This window comes from Neofelis nebulosa, chromosome 1, assembly GCF_028018385.1.
Source record: "Neofelis nebulosa isolate mNeoNeb1 chromosome 1, mNeoNeb1.pri, whole genome shotgun sequence".
NCBI lineage: Eukaryota > Metazoa > Chordata > Mammalia > Carnivora > Felidae > Neofelis > Neofelis nebulosa.
Window position 1 is genome coordinate 122,026,175 of NC_080782.1, and position 6,251 is coordinate 122,032,425.

The following is a 6,251-nucleotide window of genomic DNA, read 5'->3' on the forward strand; positions in this document are numbered from 1 at the left end:
ACCCCTTCTGGCTCAGGTGCTGAAAGGTAAATGCTACTGCCTAGGGCCTCCCTCCCCAAACCGACAGCAGCAACCTAGACCTAACTGGACCTGAGACCACATGCAACCTGGGCTCTGAAGCTCCTAGCTTCTTTCAACCAACCTCCACCTTGCCCGTCACTTTGGCCTACAAGTGCACTAAGCATAGGCTGTCCTCTTCCTTCCTTGGAAGCATTTTAAGATATAATGCATTTAATCAACCTAGCACATTGACCCTCAGACTCTTCCTCTGAGCCATTTCAACCTGCCATGGTTGCTTCCACTGTGATGCAAAAAGGGCCCCCTAAGATAGCCTCACACATTGGTCTATAGGTGGCTGCTCCAGAAACAGGTTATTTCCAAGGACTGCTTCCTAGACTCAAGAAAATGGCATCATTCTATCTCGCAAGATAGGAATATCTAGGAATCACTCCCTGAATCTTGTTTTTCCTCAGCCCCTATACCCAGTCCAATTCTACCTCCCAAGGACATCTCAAATCTGTCTACCTCTTTCCATCTCCAATGCCCCTTCGCCAGGTCGAGCTATTGTTAATATTCCCCTAGGCTCCTGAGAAGCCTCCTAATTGGTCTACCCACTTCTCCCTTGAACTCTAGAACAATGCTAGTTACCCTCCAAATTCATGCTCCTCTCCTTGGGGAGCTGGAATATGGCAATCCGTTCAGAGACTACATTTCCCAGATCCCCCTGCAGCTAGGTTGACCATATGACCATTTATTTACCAGCGAAACATGAATGGAAATGATACATAGATATTTTATATCATTTGTTTCAAAGTAAATTGTGTCTCGGGATTTGTCTCGGGATTTCCTGTCATACTCCCCTTTCTGTGGGCTAGAAGGCAGGGAACTGAGCCAGCTCTGACTGCACAGATGAACGTAGCACCCCAAGGAAAGGCGAATAAGAGAAAAGACCCCTCAGTCCCAGAATGATCTTGTGGAGTAGAGCTGCCTCCCAGTGCTGCATCACTGTGACTGGCGTGATGAGAAGGGACTGGGGTGACAGCAAGACTACAAGTGAAGACACATCAGTGTCAAGGCTACTGTAGAACAGAGAATGGAACACCAACAGCCTTGATAAAGGTGGTACATAGCATTGGAAGTGAGGAGACATGGTCAGATGCTGGGTGTATTGTGAAGGCACGATTAGTGAAATTGCCTGGTAATTGGGGTTTTAGAGAAAGGGAGAAGTCAAAGATGAAACCCATGTTTCTGGCCTGACCCAGAAGATGATGTGGCTGTGAACAGACGTGGAGAAAAACTGAGGGTGGAGACTACATGTGGGGAATGATCAGGAATTAAATTTTGGACATTCCTAAGAGTAAAAGTTATCAGAGCCCAAATATAGAGTCAAGACCACCTGGATTTGGGTCCTGACTCTGACACTTAACCATGTGACCTTGTTCGAGTCACTTGAGTCCTCTGTGCTTCAAAGTTCTCATGTATAAAATGAGGACGAATAATGGCCTCTATCTCAAACAGTGGATGTCAGGAGGAATTGCTTGCCGCCCAGACTTCTCTCTGTGTGCCATCTAATTCTTCAAAAAGGCTCAGAACTTTTGAGATCAGGAAGAAATCTTCCCTCATCTCTAGGCCTGCTTATCCCATCTCAAATAACACTAAGCCCCCTAGATTTTGAAAGCAGAGATGTGGCTGTCTGCTATGGTTTGGGGACAGCTGTAAGGAAGCTTTCAAAGCAGCTGGTATAGGCATACAACTAGAACATTTTCTTCACCTCAGTTTCCTGGCAAAACAAGGCTTGCCATTAGAAGGGAAAGGTTTTAATTACAAGGCCACCTGTCCAGCCATCTGAAGCCAACCCCAGCCTCTGGCTGGTTCCCTGTGGGCAATGGGGCATTTAGGGGGACTGTGCTCAGAGTCCCTAATGTCTTTCACATTTCATAGTGCAGTATAATCATGGAGAAAATGAACAGATCTCAAAAACAGGCTCCATTATTGCCTCCCTCCCCCATTTGTTATTACGGATGCAGAGAGAGTTTGAGAGTTTGAGAGAAACCAGTTTCATCCTTTCCTTTCATGTGTTGAGCGTAAGGTGGCTTTAAACCAAATTATCTTGCGCTCTCCAAAGCAAACTGCACCCCTCTAATTCCCCCCTCCCCAAATGGAGATAAGTGGTTTTCTAAATTATTAATTGTCCATTGACATTTTTACACTGACATATATATGAAAGGTGAGCTGGCTATAATTCAAGTGTATAAAAGAAAAATAAAAATTAATGGAAATTCCTAACTCTCAACATAAAAAAGAAAGAAAGAAAGAGAAGAGAAGAAAGAGAAAAGAATAAAATAAAAAGAGAAAAGACAGTAAAAGTAACAAATCATTTTTGAGGTGTCATTATTTAAACCACATATGAATACACAGACATTCAAATATTTTCCATCTTCAGCTTTTATTTTTTTTAATTTATTTACTTATTTTGAGAGAGAGAAAGAAAGAGACACAGCATGAGTGGGGAAGGGGCAGAGAGAGAGGGAACGGAAGGGAATCCCAAGCAGGCTCCACACCATCAACGCACAGCCCGATGTGGGGTTCAATGTCACAACCTGAACCGAAATCAAAAGTCAGATGCTTAAATGGCCGGAGCCACCCACCCAGGGGCCCCTCAGCATTTTTTTTTTCTTCTCAAGTGCCAGGAAAATTAAATTGTAGACGGTCACAGAGAAAGTTCATTGTTCTGTACTTAAAACAGCTCCCATTTCTTCCTGGGCCCATAGCTAGACTACTTTTCTCAACCTCCCAGATGGGACCAAGAGACTGCGTTCTGGCCAGCGGGATATGGGGAGAAGCGAAGGGTGCCACTTCAGGCCTGGTCCATTACAACCTCCCATGTGTAATATGCCATGTTCTTTTCCTTTCTGTGTGATCTTGGTTGCTACATGATGGGGACGGGGGAGCCACAACATGGAAGAAACCTGGAAGCTCGAAGCACTGCTTAGAGGAGAACCACCCACTGACCAGGAACAGCAGGTGAGAAGTGGATTGGATAGTAAGCTGCTGAAATGTTGACGTTTATCTGTTATCAGCAAATAGTGTTCCACTAACTCATACACAGCTCTAATCTCACCCATCCCCTCCCAGACAGCCTCACTTCGCCATTGGCAAATGCTGAGATCTCCTAAGACCATGTCAAAAAGGTTTTAAATAAAGTCGATCCACAGACGAACCACAATCAACACAGAATACCTGTGTCAGCCCCTTTGGTCCCAACCTCAAGACTTCTTTAGCTGAAAAGTGATGTTTTCATCAGGAATGTATTATTCCGTACAACAGCATGCACCACAAACATGCTGTCGGTATTTTTAAAGGAAGAAATTACATTTAGCAAGATAAGAGATCCCAAATAAATAACAGTTAGAAGTTACATAATCCATTAGGGGCCATAATAATGGAGAGAGCATCCTCTCTGCCAATTGGCTGTGAGCTCCTCGAAGGTTGGGACCAAGTCCTTCTTGCTCATCAATGCGCCTCAGTTGTGCCTGGCACACAAGGGGTGTTCAACAAATAGAGGACGGGAAGACAAAAGGATGGACTTCTCTGTGATTGTACATTTACGTGCATGATTATTTCCATAGCACTAGTCTATATCTGAAGCTACCTCCCTATGTGAGCATGTGTTAGTGTATCTGACCTCACAGTCCCACAGGGGACTTAAATGTCTCATCTACAGGCATCTCCCCACACCCCCAAAGGGAGCATACAGCTCACAGAATGTCCTCAATCATTAGGCTGAATGAATGAATGAATGAATGACTTATCAGATATCATTATTCTCATTTATTTAGTTGATTTTATCCAGTCGGCCCAATCACTAGGTTGATTTTTTTTCTCTTTCTATTTTAACATCATGTATAAAGATACATATGTTAAAATCAGTGAGGTAAAAAAAAAAACCAAAAATATGAATAAGATACTAATAATAAATGCAGAATCAAAAAAAGTAATCTACCTTTATTCCCTTGCCTAATAAATGCATATTTAGTGCTTTCTCTGTGCAAGGTATTATTTAGAGTTCCCTGTCCTCGGTTTACAAATCATTATAATATTAATGGTGAATTTTTCTCCAGGCTTCCTTGTACCCATGTCCCTTGCCCTTACCGGTCTGCTGGGCTAATCTGTGTTCCTTGTCTCATAGAAGGAATGAGAAAGTAGGGAGAAAAACTTAATCCAGGGCTGGGGGACTTAACCTTTCTCTCACGCCATGCCGAGAAATTCAGCAGGCTGAATGCTTCTACAAAATTCTTCATCTTCCACTGCTGCTGCCTCTATTTTCCTACTAATGCAGTTTGGTGCAACTTTGTTGCATTTACGTCAGCAAGAATTGCATGAGTTCACTTTCAAGGAATTCTTTCTTTTCATAAGTCAGGCGTTCTCATTCCCATTTTAAGACTGCAAACTGAGGGGGAAACTGAGGGGCTCAGTCTGGCCCACTCTTGATTTCTGCTCGGGTCATGATTTCAGGGTTCATGAGTTCAAGCCCAACATGGGCTCTGTGCTGACAGCATAGAACCTGCTTGGGATTTTCTCTCTGACTCTTCCCTGCTCTCTTTCTCTCTCAAAATAAATAAATAAATAAACTTAAAAAAAAAAAAATTGGTAACCTGAGACTTACCAGGGTCATACGATCAGGACTCAAAAGTTAGGTCTCCCTTTTTCAACAAGCCCACCCTAACGGCACTTGTCTTGGTGTCTGTTGTTAATCAGAACACTATCTTCCCCAGGCTGCAGTGGCTTCCTACCATTTGCCAAACACATGCCCCCGCCCCCTGACTCTCTGCCCTGGTGGACACATGACACTGTTTAATTTGGAGTTTAACCTGTCATCTTGGTGTCAGTTCATGGCTAATAGCTGCCTTGTAACTCTAACAGGTGCACCAGATCTCCAGCAGGTGCAGACAAGTCACCAAGAAGCCCACTTTGTGCCTGCATGCTGGAACCGTCCCTAGGTATAAACCCGACTACGTGTAGTGTCAGGCGAGGCCCTTTTATCAGGAGTGTTACAAATATATTTTTTTTAACCAACTGTTGTTTTAAACGTTGCAAAAATGAGAGTTACTATCAATAGTTCTCCTACTAATCCATTATTCCCCTAAACCAAGATCTATTAATACAGCAGTACAACCAGAACCTGAAATACTGTTATTTTGTAAGGAGAAAACATTCCAGAAGCAAGGATTTAAGTGTCAGACAATAACATTTACTCCAAATTCTAATTTAATCACTTTTAATCTGTTAAATATGGAATTTTAAAAGATCACTACATTTTTCTACAAAGAGGACTTCCATTTAGAAGTGGGATTTTGTGACTTTCCTTTCCTGTCAGTTCCTACAGCTGTCCCCCTCTTTCCCTCACTCCCGGTTCCATATGCTACTTTACACAAATGCTTTCATTTCTGGCATTCTGTTCAGAATGACACTAGCACAAATCCCTCCCATCTCCTTCAATCTGGACTCCACTCACCCAGACTGACCCATCTCAGGAGCCTGCCCAATGTCCAAGGTCAAGTACTTGGGTACATGCATAGGGATGTGAAGGCACAAGAGTAATATGGCATACGATGGGATTGGCCAAGGCACAAACCCAAGTCCTGCCACAAACCAGCCACTGTCCCCAAGAGGCCTATGCGGAAAAGGGGTGCACAGAGAACAAAGCAAGGCAGAGCAACACTTCATTGTTGGCTGGGATTGCCCTCAGGCTCTGAGCAGAACTCCAGCAAGACTGGCTGGGCTGTGAGCTCCCTAGTAGAGCTAGCTAAGCATGAGGGCCTTGAATGTTCACTTCTGGGCCCAAATCTGAGCCTCCCACCATAACACACAAGATGAGAGAGCAAGCAAAAATGGGGGTGGTGGACCCAATGCCCAGAAAGGAGTAAGTGTAGGCCTCCTTACCTCCTCAGACCCTCTCCAACCAAGGGAAGGAAAGTGTGCTCAAGGGAAAGAACAAGAACAAATGAATGGATGGATAGACAACAGAATAAGGCCACAATGGAAAAAGGCCAGTCAATGAGGCCTTTGTCTCTCAGGGGTGCAGGCCTCAGTTCAAATCATCTCTCAACACAATCATCTCTTCTAGGAGAACTTTCATCTACAAGGACAAACAGGACACGGGTAGGTCCATCTTTTACTCCTCAAGTAGCAGAGTGAGGAGACAGGAGAGAAAGAAGGTTCCTTGGAGGGAACAGTGTGCAGACCCTTAG